A 20669-nucleotide genomic window follows, 5' to 3' on the forward strand; every position below is an offset into this window, starting at 1 on the left:
AGTGTCTGTGCTCCGAGGATCAATGCTCTCACTTTTACCAACTTCAATGCTCTCTTACGTTCTCTGGAACTTCAAACCAGCAGCTCTCCCCTCTCCCACCTGCATCTCATTGGATCATTCCCATTGATATAATATCCTGTTATTTCTCCCAATGAAATACCAAACAACAACAAAAAACCTCTCCTCTTTCCCCTTTCCATGTCTTTGCTCTCTTTCACAGCAAAACCTGAGTGCCATGTTCACAATCTCATCTCTTGCCATTGTCTCATAGACCCACTTAAATCAGAACATTGTTTCCCCCACTTCATTGAAGCCACTCTTGCCAAGGCACATAGTGGATCCACTGGTCAACCCTTGGTCCTCATCTTACCTGACCTGCCACCAACATCTGACACAGGTACCACAAGCTCCTCCATGAAGCACCTTCTTTACTTGGCTCCTAGAACACGATGAAGGTGAAAGAGGAGACTGAAAAAGCTGGCTTAAAACTCAACATTCAAAAAACTAAGATCGTGGCTCAGATATGCAGATGACACCACCCTTATGGCAGAAAGTGAAGAGGAACTAAAAAGCCTCTTGATGAAAGTGAAAGAGGAGAGTGAAAAAGTTGGTTTAAAGATCAACATTCAGAAAACTAAGATCATGGCATCTGGTCCCATCACTTCATGGCAAATAGATGGGGGAACAATGGAAACAGTGTAGACTTTTAATTTTCTTGGGCTTCAAAATTACTGCAGATGGTGACTGCAGCCATGAAATTAAAAGACGCTTGCTCCTTGGAAGAAAAGCTATGACCAACCTAGACAGCATATTAAAAAGTAGAGACGTTACTTGACCAACAAAGGTCCGTCTACTCAAAGCTGTGATTTTTCAAGTACTCATGTATGGATGTGAGAGTTGGACCATAAAGAAAGTTGAGTGCCAAAGAATTGATGCTTTTGAACTGGAGAAGACTCTTGAGGGTCCCTTGGACTGCAGGGAGATCAAACCAGTCAATCGTAAAGGAAATCAGTCCTGAATATTCATTGGAAAGACTGATGCTGAAGCTAAAGCTCCAATACTTTGGCCACCTGATGCAAAGAGCCAACTCATTAGAAAAGACCCTGATGCTGGGAAAGATTGAAGGCAGGAGGAGAAGGGGCGACAGAGGATGAGATGGTTGGACGGCATCACTGACTCAATGGACATGAGTTTGAGCAAGCTCCGAGAGATGGTGAAGAACAATGAAGCCTGGCATGTTGCAGTCCACGGGGTAGCAAAGAGTTGGACACAACTGAGCCACTGAACAACAACCACAAGGACACGACACTCTCCTGCATTCTTCCCACATTCCCAGTCACTTCTTGGTCTCTTCGGTTTGTCCCTTCTCATTTTCCTGACTTCTTCATGTTTGAATATTCTTGGTCTCAGTCTTTGGTCCTCTTTTCTTCTCTATCTACACTCGCTCCTTTGCTGACCTCAGTCAGTCTTATGGCTTCAAAAGGCACATGCTGATGACTCCCAAATTTATACTGCAAGCTCCTACCACTCTCTCTAACTCCAGACTCATATCTAACCAAATATTCAACATCTGCAGTGGGTTGTGTGTTGGACATCTCAAATACTGCATGTCCTTAACTGAATCCCCTCCAACACCAGTTTTGCCCTCTATCTTTCCCATCTCAACTGTGGGTAACTCCATCTTTCAAGTTGCTCAGACTAAAACTTTCTTTTCCTCACACCCCATCTATGAATAATCCATAAGGAAATCCTGTAAGCTGTCTTCAAAATCTCTGGAATCTGATGCAGACTCTCCACGTCATGCTACTATCTCGGCCCAGACCACCAGCTCTCACTGCAACAGCCTGCCAGCTCTCTTTGCCTTCATCTGGCAGCAAGAAAAGAATGATTCTCTCAAAACATAACTCGATCATGGCACACTCCCCTGTTCAAAATTCCACAGCTGCTCCCACCTCACATGGAGTAAAGTCGGATTCCTTTATCCTGCCCTGCACAACCTGAATCATCGACCATCTCCCCATCCACCCTCCCTCCCCTGGCCTCATTCCCAGCTGCCCTCCCCTCCATCTCTCCACCTCTTTGCTGTTCCTCACTCCTAACTAAAGACCTTTCACTAAGTGTCCCTCGGCCTGGAAAATCTTTGCCTGGATCAGGATTACTCAATCTCGGCAGCAACAACACTTGGGGCCAGACAATTCTTTGTTATGGGGGCTGCTCTGTGCCTTGTAGGATGTCAAAAAGTATCTCTCGTCTGTACCCACTAGATACCAATAGCACCTCCCAAGATGTTACCAAATTCCCCAGGGCAGGCACAATCACCCCAGGTTGAGAACCACTGTCCCGGATCACCCGCCTGGCCTATGTCCTCCTTTCCTCCAAATCTCACCTTTGAGGCCTACTCTGACCCATCCATTTCCTCCTCCCTGACCCCCAGCTCCAACCCACTTTACCCTGCTTGGCTCTTCAAAGCAACTCTCATCATGGCTTCATGGGGGACTGGGATCTTCCTCTCTTTTGTTTCCTGACAGGTTCCCAGCGCCTGACACACAATTGGTTTCAATACATATTTGTTGAGTAAATGAATCAGAAGACTCAATATAGTAAAACACAATAAATAAAGTAAAAGGTCAATTTATCTGCAACCTTCTCCTAAATTTATCTATAAGTGAAAACACAGTCCAAATACAAATTTCTATTGGATAGTATTTGAAATTTGACCCAATATTTCTAAGAGTGTACCTAAATGAATAAAAACGTGATATCACACAAGCACAAGAGGAGAGTTGCCCTCTAAGGTATTACAAATGTTTATTTCTAAGCTACAATCATTAAAATAGTGGGTTCTGGTACTAGAATAGACAGACAAAAACAGAAGAGACCCAAAGCAGCTCAGTAAATAAAAGAATTAAGCAAATGATGAAGCTGGCATTTTAAAAAAAGCAAGCTAAGAGTGAGTGCTCAATAAATAATGATTGGCTGGCCATTTTGCACCCGCAGTATATACGCATGTGATGTGGAAATAAATATAGAAGTAGTAATACACGCCAGGGAAATAGCTCAAAGAGTCCTAGGGAGTTGCCTCTGGGGAGCAGGACTGGGAGAGGTGGGGAGGAATGACACAGGAGATTGCTGGATATATTATACACCTTTTATTCTTATGCTTTTAAAATGACACATACATATTACCTTGATGTAAATACAAGTTATTTCAAAAAAACAATAGGCCTGCCCCTCTTTAACCTGTCAAATTGACAAAGATTTAAAAAAATAAAGATTTGCTGGTATGAAAAAAGGCACACTCCTGCACCGCTGAGTCTTTCTGTAAGGTGATGTATCAGGAAGTATTAAAAGTCTTAAAAGTGGGCATACCCTTTGAGCCAACAATTCCACTTCTAGAAATTCACCCTGAAATAACACAAAGGAATACTAACAAGAACATTCACATCAACGTTCTTTAAAACTGAAAAACAAAGATGAAAACCCCCCAATATGTCCAACTGGGAATGGTTTATATAAATTATGATAAATTCATTGGAAGGAACCCCAAGTGGGTGTTAAAAGCAGGATGAAAAGAGATCCATTACCAGGGAAAGCCGTTCATGATGTATAAAGTGATTAAACAGGTTATGTGCAGTGGGCATAAAAATTATCGCATTTTTTAGAAAATGAATATGACTTATGAGTTTATGTACATAAAGTGATTTAAACAGAAGATTCTCCCACGCTGTGACGATGGATGGGAACCCCAGATACAGAGTAGTATGGGCAATGAGACTTTTCTTTTCTGCTCTTCAGGCATTCCTGCAGGGAATCACTAAGATTTGTGAAGGTGAAGGCAGAAAGCTTCAGGTGAGGTCCCTCAGGTATGGGGTGGAGGAATCTGCCCAGGTCCCTCTGCTACCCATTCACCCACCAAACCCCACGCTGAGTGGTCCAATTGGCCAGGGCTGGACTTGCCAGGATCCAGCTGCTCTTGGGGTCCAGCCAGCAGCTTGATGCCTGCAGCCCCAGCAGTGAAGACCCCCTTCCAGCAGACTGTGGATGGGGGATGTCGCAGGACGGAAGCCCCATCTGGGCAGGTCACAGCTGCCTGCAGCCCGACAGTTCTTCAGCAAGGCCTTCAGTCTGGGTAGTGACCGTCCCTTTCCAGGGCTCTGGCCCTTACCCTCCAGGGGGAGAATTGATCACCTTGTCAATGAAGCTCTGGGCTCCAAATTCCTCCAGCTCAGAAGCCAAATGCAGCTTGTGGGCATATTGTTTGGGCATGTAAGACTTTGATTTTTAAATTCTGAATTAGTCTCCAGATTTTTGAAAGGGAAAGACTTCACGTTAAAATCTACCTATTGTTGAATATTCAAATATCTGGCTACCCTGAACCAATTACTGCAATGGCAGCTGGATCTGAGCTCCCTTCCCCTCTTCTGAAGAGACAAGTGTCCCCAGGCACCCCAAACTGCACCACCTCCTTTCCAGGAGGCCCCGGCTGCGCTGGCGGGGGCTGGGGGGGGGGTGTGAATTTTCCACCCGGCGGGAAAATTCCATGTCTGGGCTACGTCATGCTCTCTCCCTACCTTATCAGGCCCCTCTTTCCTCTTACCATTGGCTGTGGGAACCAGTGCTCACATCCCAGTGCCTTCAGCCCCTGCTCTGATCTGTTCCTTTGGGACAGTGGGGGGTTTTGTTGCAGAAAATCTCTCCAAGTTTACCCCCTATCCAAAGCAGCTCAGATCCAGGGGAGTCCTTTGAGCCTGCTGCTGCTCCAACTCTCCCCCGGGAGACCTGGACTGAAGTCAAGGCCTGGTCCCTGCCTCACCCCGGCCCTGGGCTTAAGAAGGGGACACAGAGCAGAAAGAAGCATCCCGATCTTTGGGGACTCTGATGCCAGCAAAACAGACTCACTGGGCAGACAGTTGGTTTAGGAAAACCAAAATCCCCAAGAGCTTAGTTTCCTGGAAACGCTGAGGTTTATTGGGAAAGGCTCTTGGTAGAGGCCCCTGTGAGGAAATGAGGAGGGCAGAAGTGGGCAGATGGAGAAACAGACCTCAATGCCTCACAACTCAGGCCTGAACCGGCCCCACAGGGGGATCTGGAGTGGGGATGGATGGACACAGCCAGTCATTGAATGCAGATGGGGTGTAACCTTGGGTGATTTTTTTAAAAATGTTTATTTATTTGGCTGTGCCAGGTCTTAGTTGCGGCACTAAGATCATTAGTTGTGGCACGTGGAATCTAGTTCCTTGACCAGGGATTGAACCTGGGCCCCCTGCATTGAGAGCGTAAAGTCTTAGCCACTGGACCACCAGGGAAGTCTTGTGAGGGCAATTATTTGGTGAGGAGGGATGCTGCTGGGAGCATCAGCTGCAGATATTCCCAGCAGCCCCCATGGTAGCGTCTGGCAGAGCATCACTTGGGGATGGTCAGGGAAGCATCCTGGAGGGCACTGCCAGCCTGAGCGCTAGAGGCAGCCTCTCTGGAAGAGGCAGGGATGGGGATGGGGGCTGCTCTGGGAGAGACTTCTCTCTCTCAGGCAAGGCCTTCTAGGGAGAGCTAGACACACCAGAAGAGAGTGCACTGAAAATTCAGTCACATCCCGGCATTTATTTGAAACACAACATTAATTCTGACTGTCATTAGAGTCTATTTCAATTTTGTAATAACATAAAAAGTTAAGAGTCTAATTTATTCATACAAATCTTGTTAGCATCCAATTTCCACATAATGTAACATATTCCTTAAAAAGCTGACAAAGCAGGAGAAATTAAAAACGAGGGGGAAAAAAGACATCCACGGGCGCTCGCTGTCACAAAGCAAAGGTGAGGGGGAGAGCAGAATGGCTCCAGAAAGGGCTGGAAGCTTGGAACAGGAACCAGTGGACCGTGGAGGGGCAGCTGTGCCGCCTGAAAGATTTGGGGTCATCACATCCCAGGCTGCCCCCTAGATGCTGTGGGGGGCGCTCCTCTTCACTACCTGCATGGCCCCCCGTCCCAGCAAGCCTCCCTGCCCTTCCAGCTCCACCGACAGCTCCCTAACACTTTTCTCAGCAAATCCACCCTCGAGAGCCTGTAACTCCTCTTAATTACACGTCTGCAGTGTTTGCATTAGATAGCTGTCACCCTGTAATTTACCCATACATGGATTTTAATTGTACATTAATCTTTCCTACACGCCACTCCTTTGCTAGAATCCATAACAGCAGCACTTTGGGCCATTTTGTTTATTCCTTAACCAAAAATAGCTGATTACTGTAATTGCAGACTGTCCCTCTTCTTATTTTCCAGGACTGCCTGCTGTGTGCTAGGGAGAGACTCCTGTCACCTGCAGGCTGCCTGTACACACCATATTGGGCTGTTTTGCAGCTGGCATACATCTCAGAGGAAAGGGCAGCAGCAACAAGCAATCTTCCAATCACCTGCCACGCGCTCCCTGAGAGCCTCTGCTCATAGTCTTTCTCTCAAGCTGAAGGATCTGGGTGCTGGGAGCACTCGCTTGGCTTAGGGACATTCTCTCAAGAGAGGATGACAAGAGAGGGCAACATGTCAACCTAAGGAATCCGCCGCTAGGAGGTTCCAAGGTCACTCAGAGAACCAGGTCAGAGAACTATAACTTACAAAGCCTTGGATGGCTGCCAGGGCCCCAGGAAGCTACATTTAGCATAAATTCTCCCAGCAGCAGGAGGAAGGTTTAACTCCCTTTCCAACAGAATCTGAATGGAATTTGTTACAGGAACATTGTGATTGAAATATCACCAATTGGTTTTTCATGACAACTCTACAGTAGATTGCAATTGTGATGGTTTTGTTGGTATGTGTGTGCATATGTGTGTGTGTGGCAGGGTGGGGGGGTGGCTGTTGTATTCTCCAGCTGGCCAAGGTGGCAAGAAGAGAGCCCCATACAATATTTATGAAATCCAAATGAAGCCCTACACTGGCAGTGAGCTGATATCATAACACAGATTTCAAAACTGCCTTGACATTTGCCCAAGATCAAATCTCCCCTTTTGAAGCCCCATGAGGCTCCGTGCCAACAGTGTTATGCCCACTTGCCCCCTCCAGCAACCTTCTCCATTTAAGCCCTGTAATTAACACTAGATTGGAGGAATCGCAGGATTGGAGTGGTACAGCCTAGACTAATATCAATGGAAGTCCGATTTTCCTTTGGGAAAACAGACGCTGTGGTTTTCAGCAATGAAAGACAGGAGTTTTGATCATTTTTATTGTTAAACACTTTTCGACATGCAAAACAAAGCACCAAACTGCGATGATCTCCTTACTGAAGAGGCTCTGACAGCATATTTGGATGAAGAGAGATGGGCAGAGAAGATCCATCACACATCAGTCCAGGAAACAAAAACAAAAGTGTGAAATGTATTTCCTCAGGGCCACAGATCTCGTTTGGTGGCTCAGTGGTAAAGAATTCACCTGTCAATGAAGGAGATGCAGGTTCGATCCCTGGGTTGGGAAGATCCCCTGGAGAAGGAAATGGCAACCCACTCCAGGATTCTCGCCTGGGAAATCCCATGAACAGAGAAGCCTGGACGGCTACTGTCCATGGGGTCACAAAGAGTTGGACACGACTGAGCGATTAAAACAACAAACAACAACACAAATCTCATTTAATTGCAACCTTTGATTTGTTTCAGGAGACCCCCTTAGGAAGAGTGTCACCAGCCTTCCCAGGACCTGGGTATCAAGTCATTTCCTAAGTGGTCCCTCAGGGCATCCTCCACCCAAAGGGCTCCATCGTCTATCACCACCCAGTACCTGTGGCTTTTACAGACAAGGTTCCCCAGGTACCAGGACCCGGGAGTGGTAAAATTCTGCATGAAATGCTGCATGGGAAACACTGCATGAAATATTGTATGAGATTCAGGCCTAAGTCCCCAGAGACTGTTTACGAGTAAAAGGGGAGGGCGATTTAGTTGGGTTTTGATAAACACTTCATATAGCACATCCTAAGAGGAGCAGAATCCTTGTCAAGCATGCATCTTTATGAGCTGCCCGCCTATAAACCTTGCACGAAAGGTCCATGCTTAATGTTGGTTTGGCAGTAAATTGGCGCGATGCATGGGTCTGCTGCATCAAATTAGCATCAACCCATAAAACGTTACTGAACGATTCCTCAAATCTGCCAAGTCTTCAAATCAATTTGGAGAAAGCGTCAAAGGTTTTTTGTTTTTTTTTTAACTTTGATAAACTTTTCATATTAGTTATCACAGAAGAGCATAAACCTTTCTAATCTGTCTTTTCACAAAAAAAGGTGTTGTTTTTCCCAAACTGCTTTTAGCTCTTCCATCTTCCACACCCGCCTCCACATCGCATAAACAATATGTGTCATGGATTCTTTGTTGCCCTATTTTAAAGCGATTGGTATTTAGCTCACACTGTCCCTGCCCCACAACCCTGGAGAAAATTTCTACTGACAGCAGGATGAAGTTCTCACCCCTGGCCTTTGACATGCAGAACCACGTCTCCTCCGGGAAGCCTTCTATAACTCTCCAGTGAGCTCTGATCATTGTTCTATGAGGGTCATGTCAACTAGACCAGAGTTTCCTGGGGGCTCAACACACTTCTTTCCCTGAGGACGTCACGTTTTGGACCTTCAGGGGTGGGGCTCATAGTGGGTGATCCTTGAGGAGTCATCTCCCCCTCCCCATCTCTGAGGGCCAGCCCATGTCCCCCCTTCTATAGAGCCCCTTCTGGCAGATGCTCTGGCTAGAATCCCTTGCCCTCACTCCCCAGCCCCAGAGATCTCGACCTCCCAGTCACCTCCCCATGGGTCGCATCAGAGTTGTATGTGAATCTCTCTCTGGAGCCAATGGCTGGGTCCCCGAACCAAACAAGAACAGAAGCTGGATTTGAACCTGGGTCTGACTCAGAGCTCTCATCCCCCACTGGCCATGCTCCTCTCCAAATAAAATGATGTCACACTTGAGGAGAAAAGGACCAAGCCACCCCCAAAGAAAGGAGGCTTTATCATGGCCCCCATCCAAATGTGATGCGGCAGCAACGGATGAGGTGATAACAGACATGGCGCTTTCACCTTCACTTCACCGGAGGGCATGTCCTCGGCGCCCTTTGCATGCCATCTGTGAGAGGCTGGTGTTGAAAAGCTGAGGAGGTGGCTTGGAGGGGGGATGGAGTCTTGCTTTCTACAGAGGGACCCAATGGCAGATAAGCCCATCAGGGACGAGGGGCCCAGAGGTGCTTCTAAATGGCCAGTGCCTGGAGCCCTGGGGGTGAGCACAGCTGCTGGAGGGGGTCTTTTAGAGCAGTGGTCGCCAACTTTTCTGGCACCAGGGGTCGGTTTTCTGGAAGACAATTTTTCCATGGACTGGGTGATGAGGGAGGGTGGGAATGGTTCGGGTGGTAATGTGGGCGATGGGGAGAGATAGGGAGTGGCAGATGAAGCTTCCCTTGCCCGCCACTCACCTCCTACTGGGAGGCCTGGTTCCTAACAGGCCACGGACCAATACAGGCTGGGTACCCCAGAGTTAGAGGAATGGAGCACCAGGGTGGGACACCCTCCAGGGTTGGTGAATTCAACTTCCAGAGCCCTCCTCATAGCAGCCCAGGCTTCCAACAAGCCCTGTCCAGTCATCTGGGGCGGGAGAGGACAGAAGCCAACGGGCCAGGCTCTGTTGCCCGGTCCTTCATTCAGTGGGTGTTCACGGGTCCCACTCTGCACCGGGACTGTCCTAGGCACTGAGGCAGGGCTGCGCACACGACACATCGGGTGGTCTCAATGCTCCTGGGATTTGTGAAGGCAAAGAAAGACAAGCCCCGGAGAGTGCGATAGACCATGGGAATTCATCCAGTGATTCTGGGACAGGTGCCCAGGTCCCCAGCTTCATCCAGAGAAACACCTGTCTACCTGTTGCCTAACAATGTGGCGGATTTACACCTGCTTGGCAGAGGGAATCACCGGCACCCTAGATATTTAAGATACTTCATGTTTTAGAGATGGAAATGAATTTTCAAATTTGTTCAAGAATGTTTTCAATTTCAATGCATCCCTGGCCAAAAAAAAAAAAAAAAATTGCATTAGTCGCCTGGGGAATAAGATGGAAATCACAGTGTGATACCTCTACACACTCATAGAAGAGCTAAAGGAAAGAAACTGACAACACAAAGTGTGGGAAAGGAAGTGCAGCAGCTGCTACTCTCAGTGCCTGGTATGTGTCAGGGGAATTAGTACCACCACTGCAGAAAACTGTTTGCCATCACCTACGGAACGAACATGGGCGTATTCTGAGACTCAGCAATTCTCTTCCAGGTACATGTTTATTAAATTGTGTACCCACGCCCAAGACATACACGCAGGAAGGTCCACAGCAGCACTGTCCATAAGCCCCAAACTCTGAACAACCCGAATGTCAATCAACAGGAGAGCCAAAAAAGAAATCGGGATGTCTTCCCACCATGGGATCCTATACAGTAACAAGAACAACTTTCCTGGTGGTCTAGTGGTTAGGATTCCAGCTTCCAGTGCAGGGACACAGGTTTGATCCCTGGTCAGGGAACTAAGATCTAACATGCCACAGGGCAACTAAGCCCACAAGTAAAGAGGGCACGCACTACACAGAGGAGCCCGTGCTCCACAACAAAGACCCAGAGCAGCCAAAAAGAAAAGGGAAAAAGAAAAGAACAAGCTACGACTGTCTACAGCCACGTGGGGAACTCTCACAAACATAATGGAAAGCCAGACACAAAGGTACGCGGACTCCACTTCTGTCAAGTTTAAAAAGAAAGAAAACCAATCCACGCCGTTATGAGTAAGAAGAGTAGTCACCCGTGCGGGAGGGGAAGCGCCTGGAAGGGGTCACAGGGATGCTGCCATGTTCTGGTCCCCACTCTGGGGCAGGGCACACAGCCTGTTTTGTTTGCAGATATTCATTGCATCATATACCACAGTCTGTGCGCATTTCAGAGTGGATACTGTATTTAGAATAAAAAGTTTTCAAAAGGGATCCCACCTACACTGCTGGTGGGAATGTAAATTGGTGCTGCCACTATGGAAAACAGCATGGAGGTTCGTCAAAAAACTAAAAATAGAGTTGCCATTCGATCCAGCAGTCCCACTCCTGGGCGTATATCCGGAGAAAACTCTAATTCAAAAAGATACACGCACCCCCACGTTCACGGCAAAACTATTCACGATAGCCAAGACAGAACAACCTAACTTCCATCAGCAGATGACGGGATAAGAAGATGTGGGACATAATACAACGGAGTATTACTCAACCGTAAAAAGGAATGAAATAGCGCCATCTGCAGTAACATGCATGGACCCAGAGAGTACCGTACTAAGCAAAGTTAATCACAAAAAGAAAGACAAATGCCATGTGATATCACTGACATGTGGAATCTCAAATATGATGCAAATGAACTTATTTACGAAACAGAAACAAACTCAAAGATATAGAGAATAGACCAATGGCTGCCAAGAGGGGTTTGGGGGAGGGAAGGACTGGGAGTGTGGGCTTAACAGATGCAAACTATGATACGTAAGATAGATAAACAATAAGATACCACTGTACAGTACAGGAAACTATATTCAATATGCTGGGATAAAACATATTGGAAAACAATATGGAAAAGAATATATATTAATATTTACATGTATAACTGAATCACTACTATATAGAAGGAATTAACACAACATGGGAAATCTCCTAAACATCAATAATTTTTTTTTTTTTTAAAGATTTCCAATGTACTGAATACAGGACAAGGAAGAGGCATCCACAGGAGACTGCTGAGAAAGGGGACACCACTCAGTAGGGCCACATGCATCCCTAAGCCTTTGTCACATAACTAGACAAGGCCCTTGATTGCCAGGTTTCCTTGCTTCTGAGATGGAGAAGGACAGTTCAGTTCAGTTCAGTCGCTCAGTCGTGTCTGACTCTTTGTGACCCCATGAATTGCAGCACACCAGGCCTCCCTGTCCATCACCATCTCCTGGAGTTCACTCAAACTCATGTCCATCGAGTCGGTGATGCCATCCAGCCATCTCATCCTCTGTCGTCCCATTCTCCTCCTGCCCCTAATCCCTCCCAGCATCAGTCTTTTCTAATGAGTCAACTCTTCACATGAGGTGGCCAAAGTACTGGAGTTTCAGCTTTAGCATCATTCCTTCCAAAGAAATCCCAGGGCTGATCTCCTTCAGAATGGACTGGTTGGATTTCCTTGCAGTCCAAGGGACTCTCAAGAGTCTTCTCCAACACCACAGTTCAAAAGCATCAATTCTTCGGCGCTCAGCTGACTGAACCTTGGCTAAAAGACCAAACGTAGGAGTTTATGAAGATGATGAAATAACAGCAGTTGCCATCTACTGTGGGCAGGCTATCTGTTAGGCACAACAGCTCTATGAGGTGTATTCTACTGTCATCTCCGTTTTATAGATGAGGAAACTGAGTCCCCAGTCCACAGAGTGACCACGTAGTAAAGCTGGGCCTTGAACCCAGGCCTTGAACCTGACTCCGGGATCTGGCTTCAGTCACAACCCCAGGGTGGCAGCGGGGTGGAGCGAGAGGGTGGAGCTGGTTGCCATGGCTGTCCATTGACACTTTAATTTATGGCAGAGGGAATTGAGAAGCGTTAAATAATAGGCATAGATTGTGTTTTCCCAGGGATGAATGGTCATGAAATTAAATTTGCAGATGTGCCAACCCTCAGGAGGTGAAATGACTTCAGCGGAGACGGAGGCCCGGAATCTAAGCAGGAGATGGCAAGATGGACCCAGCCTGAAGCAACGCGGTTGCCCACACACACCAAGGCAGTGCTGCTGTTCAGTTTTTCAGTCGTGTCCGACTCTTTGTGACCCCATGAACTCAGCATGCCAGGCTTCCCTGTTCTTCACCATCTCCCAGAGTTTGCTTAAACTCACGTCCATTGAGTCGATGATGCCATCTAACTATCTCATCCTCTGTCACCCCTTTCTCCTCCGGCCTTCAATCTTTCTCAGGAGTAACTGCTGCGTGGGATGTCGAGGTGGCCGTGCCCACCAACAGCAGGTGGCCCCTGTACGGTGGCAGCGGCAGGCTCAGTCCCTGAGCACAGCGACAGGAGGGGGCATCCGGCTGAGGGCACCATATGGCAGCAGGTCACCACGCCCCATGCGCACACCACCCCCAGTCCTGCGCCAGCCTCCACCAAAGAGATCCAACCAAGACGTGGGAGACTGAAGGAACCACTGAGAAAAGCCCCTTGGAAGGAAGGCTCAAATTGGACCTAGATGTGTATAAGGGAGGGCTTCCCAGGTGGCCCTAGTGGTAAAGAACTCGCCTGCCAATGCAGGAGACATAAGGGACACGGGTTCAACCCCTGGGTCAAGAAGATCCCCTGGAGGAGGGCGCTTGGCAACCCACTCCAGTATTCTTGCCTAGAAAATCCCATCGGCAGAGGAGCCTGACGGGCTACAGTCCTTTGGGTCACAAAGTGTCAGACATGCCTGAAGTGATTTAGCATGAATACATGTATATAAGGGAAAGGATAAAAAAAAAATATTCCCGGTGAACGAGGCAGAAGGAGTCCCCAAAAGGCTGGCTGCATCACCCACCGTTTCCACCTGCGTAGACAAATAGCTTACATCATGAACTGGGTCAACCAGTGTAGACAGACTGCGTTGTACCTTGGGCTTAACCACCTCAGCTCTGGGAGACACAGCCTGACGGTCAGGGCCTTGTCGGAGGGTTGAGCTGAGCTCGGCCACGGGGAAGCCCCGAAAGCCAGAGAGAGTTTTAGAGTTTGTACGAAGACCCCACTGAAAGTGGGGCAGGCACAGACTAAATGGAAGATTCCAGGGCTCACGCTGTTGACTCAACCAGTGTAGACAGACTGCCTGCACCATGCACTGGCTCAGTGGGTGTAGACAGAGTATCTGCATCACACAAGGGCTCCACCAGTGTAGACAGACTGCAGGGTTAAGCGCACTCTGCCCGCCATCACTGACCACCTTCTCCATGCCAAGCTCATCTCAGCCAAGACACCAGGGAGACCAGGATTTACATCAAGCCCTGCTGCATTTGCTCGGCTTCCTCCAGACCTGGCAGGAGGTGCAGAACATGGCAGGTCCACCGTCAGTGTTTGCTGGGGGTCTGGATGCTCCCTGCAGAGCAGGGGAAGCAGAGCCCCCGCATCTCAGGGCTGGAGTAGGGTCCCGGTGCCCACAGGCTGGGACAGATGGGACTTTCCCAGGGAGATGAGTCAGCCCCCCAAGAAGAGGCAGCCTCGGAAGTGGGGACAACCAGTCTGCCAAGTATGAGTCAACGTGAGCCCAGGCTAGGGTCTGCTGGCAGGGCACTCTCCTGGGCCACCTTTCCATTCTTGAGACTGACGAGCACAAGGGCACGACCTGTGGTCCGCAGTGGCAAGGCAGGGGCGGGGCAGCAGCCAGAATCTGAAGAGGCCAAACTCCAGGCAAAGAGCCCAGGGGCTGGAGGAAATCAGCCCCAGAGAGGCCTGGGGTCCATGGAGTGGACCTGTGCCTCCCAGCATCCTCTCCTGGGCTCTCCTCCCACATCGGAGTCCGGCCCCGCCAGGGAGGAGCTGGCTCAGGGCCAGGCAGAGTGAGGACAAGGTGACAGTGACCCGGGCTGCTGCCAGCAGCTCAGCACGGCCGCTCGGCTCAGGGCCCGAAGCCAGCAGCGTGGGAACAACGGGAAGCGGGGTGACTCACAGACCTGCTCCCCCCACCCGCGTTCTGGAAGACAGAGCCAGGGGGGACCCAGCTGAGGGCTGCAGGGAAGCCGGGGCCTGAGCCGAGCTCAGCCAGCCACAGGGAGCTCAATGACATTGGAGGGGGGTTAGGAGCTTGAGGCCATGGGCAGAGCCCCTCGCAGAGGGTGGGGGCAGGCAAGGAAAGGAGAGAGAACCGAGGCAGGGCCCAGGAGAGGAGCTCTTTCTGAGTCAGGTGCCTACCAGCTGTGGGTCAGACTCAAGAGGATGGCAGCTTAGGGACCTACCAAGGATGAAACCTCTGGCCAGCAGGGGGGCATTAAGGAGGGTGTCCGATCAGCTGTCCTCATGAAAGCACCAACCCTGCGCGGTCACCTGTTGTGCGCCCACCACGAGCCAGGCCTAAATGGTGAACGCCTGGGGGGAGGCAGCGGAAGACCCAAGGGCTCAGGGGTTGGCTGAGGAGGTGAGACAGGTGGGCAGGGCCACAGAGGCAGGGCCGCACAAGTGGCTGCCTGACTGGGGGATCGAACCCAACGAGAGTGGAGGAGCACTTGGAACATTTTGGTTCGAGGGGCCCTGCCTCAGGGTGCTGACGTCTTCCAGTCGTGGTCCTGACCATCTCACGTCCCCTCGTCTTCTCTGCTCTGCACCGAACCAGGCCCCAGTAGATTCAGGTCCACCGTCCCTCTGGAGGACCACAGCTGCCTCCCTCCAGGATTACTGCAGCCCCCTCCTCGCTGGGCTCCCTGCTCTGCAGCAGTCCCAGGTCCCTCCCTGGCCTTTGAGGCTCTTTACAGTCAGGACTCTGTGTGTCTCCAACCCCATCTCCCTCTTTCACCCTGCTGGCCACATGGGCCTTCCCACAGCTCCTGGTCAGCTCCATCTCTCTCACTCATTCACATTCTGCACTGGAAAGCTCCCTCCATGCTTAGTTACAGCTCTTCTTTCAGGGCTCAGCGGGAGAGTCACCTCCTCCAGGAAGTCCTCCAGGGCCGTCGGTCTAGGTCAGATTACTCTATCGTAAATCTCTGTTTTGCAACCACACGGATATTTCCTCTACATGTTCATCAGGGCCTAGAATCACACATGCGTTGGTGACCTGTTTAGTAATAGGGCCGTCTGGCACGGCATGAATCGGTGCGTGATGAGTGGATGGTGATGGAGTTTCTGTTCCACCAGATGACAAAACCTGCAAGAGGAGGGACCACTCTTAGTTTGGCCTTTCCCAGAGCCTGATCCAGCAACAGACACCAAATACACGCTTGTGTTTGGTCACTGAATGGAGGGCGACAGGGAATCTGACACTGGGAGTATGGGACGCAGCATTCTTTAGCTTTAGGTTTCAACATTAACAGTTCTAATTTAGGTCAAATAAATGTCGTTGACCAGGCCCAGCTCTAGCCTTGAGTTGGCAGGGACAGGGTGTCTTGCTCTCAGTCACCAGTAGCAAGAAGTACCGATTTCCCAGGAGTGCGTGACCTTCAAGGTGGGGAGTGGAAATGCTGGGACCCAGGCCCCCTGCCTACAGACACTCTCTGACTTCCCCAAAGGTAGCTTTCACGATGGAATTTTGCTTCTCACTGTCAACCCACCCGGATTGCACACAGGCCGCTCCAGCCTGCCAGTGGCTGAGGATGCATCTGTGGCCAGCAGGTGCAGGCTGGAGCACCAGATCACAAATGACAGGTAGTTTTGTACAGGGTAAAAGTCACAACTTTTTCCCACGGCCAATTTGTAAGTCTCATCTTCTGTCGCCGTGATTTACCGACCGCAGGGTCACACATCCTCCAGCTGGAAGGAAATGAGACGGCGTCTCCTGTGTCCTCTGCTACCTGAGCTAATGTGGCTCTGTCCTCCAGCTGCCTGAACTCAAGAGTTTCCTCTGCCTTTGGGCAGCCTTTTCCCAGGAGGGAGGGAACACAGCTGCTCTGCCGTCAGACGAGCTTTGGCAGTGGCTCCAAAGAGCTGGGGAGCCTACTGTCACCACACCGTTAGCACGCTCTTGCCTGCCCCCAGCAAACATCCCCAGGCTCCCAGATACTGTGGCCACATACACATCCAGACAATCATTCTTGATCGCTTTTTTATGTCTCGTTGTCCCGTGTCACAGTCACATTGATCTCCTTGGGCCAGCACTACATAAATTTCCTGTTTATAACTCATTACCTTTTGATTAGCTGAAAGGCTGGGTACTGGTTTCACAGTGTTTACTGACTCTAATTGCCAGTTATTCATGAAAAAGCTACCATAATCTTTTGTCCATTTTCTTGCCCATATGTTCCCTCCAAGCTCCATGTTTCTCCCACATGGTTCCCACACATGGGTAAACCAGGAAGGTGTGGCAGGTATGGCTAAGACAGGTGTCTGAGACTCTAGGCCAGGCAGCAGGCAAGAGATCGGGCACCACACCTTCCCCCAACATTCCCCCAAAGATCCCAGTGCCTACTGTATGTGCCTTCAACCAGATGCATCAGCTAGCAATGAATACAACTCCCATCTGTTCGATCGGCACAACCACAAACAGCCTATCCGGCCACCACTGACACCAACCAGAGTGATGAGCAGAGAAGCAGCCTGCACGGCATTTCCAATCAGGAGAATCTGATGTTCCTTCTTTAGAAGGTGAATTCTGAGATGAGCCCACCAGGCATATTTTCCCAACAACCATATGGCAAAAAAAAGTAGTTACTGAACTTTCTCAGACTTATTAGCTTTCATAAACAGAGATTTGAATAAATGTTTAAAAAATGAAATTCCCTTGATACTCTGTAATCAGTATATGTTCATTATGGAAACACAGCAAATATGTATGAAATTTCCCAAGTGATATCTGGCTACAAGATTAAAAAGGCATGTCCAACTGCAGGCTGAGTTACAGAGCATACTTCTCCGGTCACCATTCAGGACAACTCTGCGAAGCCCAAGAGGTCAGACAAGGCTGTTTCTTTCCTAGCTGAAGCAGGGAAAATCAGAAGATGCTCCCTTTTGCCTGCTCAGGCAATCCGGAAGTGAGCCCCTCCCCCCACTGATTGATTGATGTCTCTCTATAAATAATTAATCTTTGACCTTGCTTTAAGAAAGCCTTGACTTTTTAATTTGGGGTCTTTTTAAAAATCAATACAGGGGGAACATAATTCACTCTCACGGAGTCTGATTCCAGGTAAATAAATAAATATGCTGTGCCTTCCCTCTGTCCCAGGGTGAATGGGCCAGGCAATGGATGGGGTCAGACTTTGCCGGGGGGGGGGCGGGGTTTCTATTCAACTGCTATTGGAGTATCGATCATCCTATGAGGTTTAATTCTCTTCAGAGTTTGAATGTTATTCCTCCTTTGGGTCACTTCACAGAGGCAAGTCTGACCAAGTCTTTGGAATGCGCTTCACGCCGTCCAAGGGCTCCCCACAACACGTCCTGCCATATGCAGTGGGCTGTCTGGATTAAAACAGGGCCTCCTCCAGGGACCAGAATGTCACCCTTCCTGGTGGCCTGTCTGCCTTGCTTTGGGGACAGGAGCAGAGGGTGGCTAGGAGAGGCTATGGCAGCTGGGAAATTTTAAAGAGGGCTCTGCCACTCTTGCCTGGAGGCTGCACTGTTCTAGGGCTGGACTTAGGGAAAGTTCTCCACCCCACGGGCAAGGGTCAAGGTGAACTCAGATATGAGAGATCAGCGGAAGGAAGGGATCTTGGTAGTGCAGCTTGTAAGCAGCCCAAGGATGGGAAAGGGGCTTGTCTGCCCCTAACCCCTCTGCAACCGCCACTCCTCCCCGACACTGGTCCCTTCACTCACTGGCCTCTCCTTCAGGCTCTGCTGCCAGGCCAGATTGCGGCCAAGCACAAACAGGGGGCCCAGTCCGCTTCACTTAGCAGAGCCAATCACGGCCCAGGCTCCAGCTGGGAGGCGGCCCAAGGACCAGGGTCCACCACAGTATTGGAGACTGCTAAGGGACAGGGAATCCCGGGGTTGGCCCCTACTTTTCGGCTAGGACAGACAGCCGGGCAACGAGTGCCCACAGCCCAGGGCGCTGCATGGTTGCCGCCGCGTCCAGGTCGGGGTCGCAGGGCCTGGAGCCCTAAATGTACCGCCAAAGTTAGGGGAAGAGACAGGGGTCACCTCCGACACAAGCGCCAGCACTGGCACGACTAAATCCCGCGAACGCGCCTTGGCCGGGCGGGGACAGCCTCGGGCGAGGCCAGAGCTGGTCGCAGAACTAGAAGCCAGCAGCTAGAGCTGCAGCCGCCGCCGGAGCTCGGCTGGGTCCCGCGGTAAAGCGGATCCTTTCACCGCCTACTCCCGGGCTCCTGCACCACTGCACTCCTGGACACGCGCACGCACACACCTTCACAGGATCACTGACGCACATACACTCTCCTTGAGTACAAAACAGGCTGGTGCGCCGGAGAGTCGTGGGGTGAGGATGCGCGCAAATGGAACGCGGGCGCACCTTCCGCCGTAGCGTAGGAAGCCAAGAAGGTAGCCTCTAACTCCTCCCTCGAGCCTCCCCGTCACAACCTGTCCCCGAGTCCCCGTCCCCAGCGCGCGGGAAAGCTCGGGGAGCCCCCGGGCTCCGGCACGGCTCTCTCCAGGGCCGACGCTGCCTCCCCGCGCCCAGCATCCAGGGCGAAGAAGAGGAGCGGAGGATCCGCAGGGACCGAGTGAGCCCGCGGGGTGACAGTTCGCAGACGCGCGGCGACAAGCAAAATCCAAGGAGCAAAAGTCTAATTAAAGTTCCCGCTACTGGAGCCAGTCCCCAAAGTGCGGCCAGACTGGAACCCCGCGCTCTCTATCCCCGCTCGCGGCTTGGAACTCTTACCACGTCGTTTCTCGGGGCTTCTCGGGGCTGGGGCGCAGTGCAGTCCCAGGGGACCCTTCGGGGCTCCGCTCCCGGCGGAAGCCGGCACAGGGCGGGGACGGAGTGGGGCGGGGGCGCAGCGCACTTACCTGGCGCAGCCGGCGATTTCGGGGCCGCGGGAGGCTCCAGCCCCGGCGCGGTTCTCCACTGCGAATCCTCCGTTTCGGGGCGCCCGGGCTGTAGGGCGCCCTCCGCCCCGGCTAGGGCCCGGCGTCTCCTCCTGCTCCGAGCGGAGCCCCGTGAGGTCGGCGAGGCGAGAGGCGAAGGGCCGGCCACCGGAGCGCGCAGAAGAGGGAGAGGGCACGGCGGCGTGTTCCTCCTCTGTCCCCGGCTCCGGTCCGCCCCCCTCGCGTCTCCCGCTGCCGTCGTCTCCTCTCCTCACAGCCCCGCTGGATCCGGTTCTCGCGCCAGGAAGGCTCCCAGCGAAGTGCGAGCGGAGCCTCCGGCGAGGCTGGAAATAGCGCCGCGCCCGCCCGGCGCCCCGCCCCCGGCCTGGGCCCCGCCCCGCGGTGGTAGCGGCCGCGGCGGTGGCCGGGTCGGGAGGGGATCACACCTCAATCGACTCTTCCCTCCCGGGAGCTCTCGGGCGCCGCGCCCACGCGCGCTCTCCTACTCGCGCGGCCCCACGGGCGGCTAAGCTGGGAGGGAAACGCCGCTGGGCGCGGTCCGGCGGCCCGGGGGTGGGGGTGGGGATGCCCCGAGCGGCGCCCGTCTCCCAGGTTCCCCCTGAGCAGGACTCTGGGCTGCCACTTGGCTCCAGACCGCAGCCGAGCGCTGCCACTGCCTCGCTGGGTCGCACGCTGGCGCGGACCCGAGAAGAGGACAAGGCGTCACCAGAGCGGGCCGTGACCGCAGCTGGGCAAGAGGGCGCGCCTAGGACCCGACGTTGCGGGGGCGCGGGGCAGGCGGAACGCAGAGGATAGATCCGAAGACTGTGAGAGGTTCCTGGGCTACAGCCTCGGTGGGTTTCAGTCAAAATCTTGGGCAGCCTCGAACCCTGTGTCCGCATGGATCCCCAAATTCTGGGGCTCTGGATTCAGCTGAAAGTGCCCTCCTTTCAGCCCTTTCAGCTGAAAGGCTATCTCCTTGAAGTCCCTGTTGTGTCAGGGTGTAGGGGTCAGCCTGGGTCCACCAACGCCTCT

General features: G+C 51.5%; 1 protein-coding gene across 1 annotated transcript in view; it reads right to left on the bottom strand.

The window, feature by feature from the left end:
- CHST8 (carbohydrate sulfotransferase 8) overlaps nucleotides 1-19962 on the bottom strand; it is a 145362-nt gene extending 125400 nt beyond the window's left edge. The window contains exon 1 of the mRNA XM_070387989.1: nucleotides 19617-19962. The gene's annotated coding sequence lies outside the window, so the exon portion shown is untranslated. The remainder of the gene's footprint in view (nucleotides 1-19616) is intronic.
- Nucleotides 19963-20669: the final 707 nt, after the last annotated feature.

The sequence above is a fragment of the Bos mutus genome, chromosome 18 (assembly GCF_027580195.1).
Source record: "Bos mutus isolate GX-2022 chromosome 18, NWIPB_WYAK_1.1, whole genome shotgun sequence".
NCBI lineage: Eukaryota > Metazoa > Chordata > Mammalia > Artiodactyla > Bovidae > Bos > Bos mutus.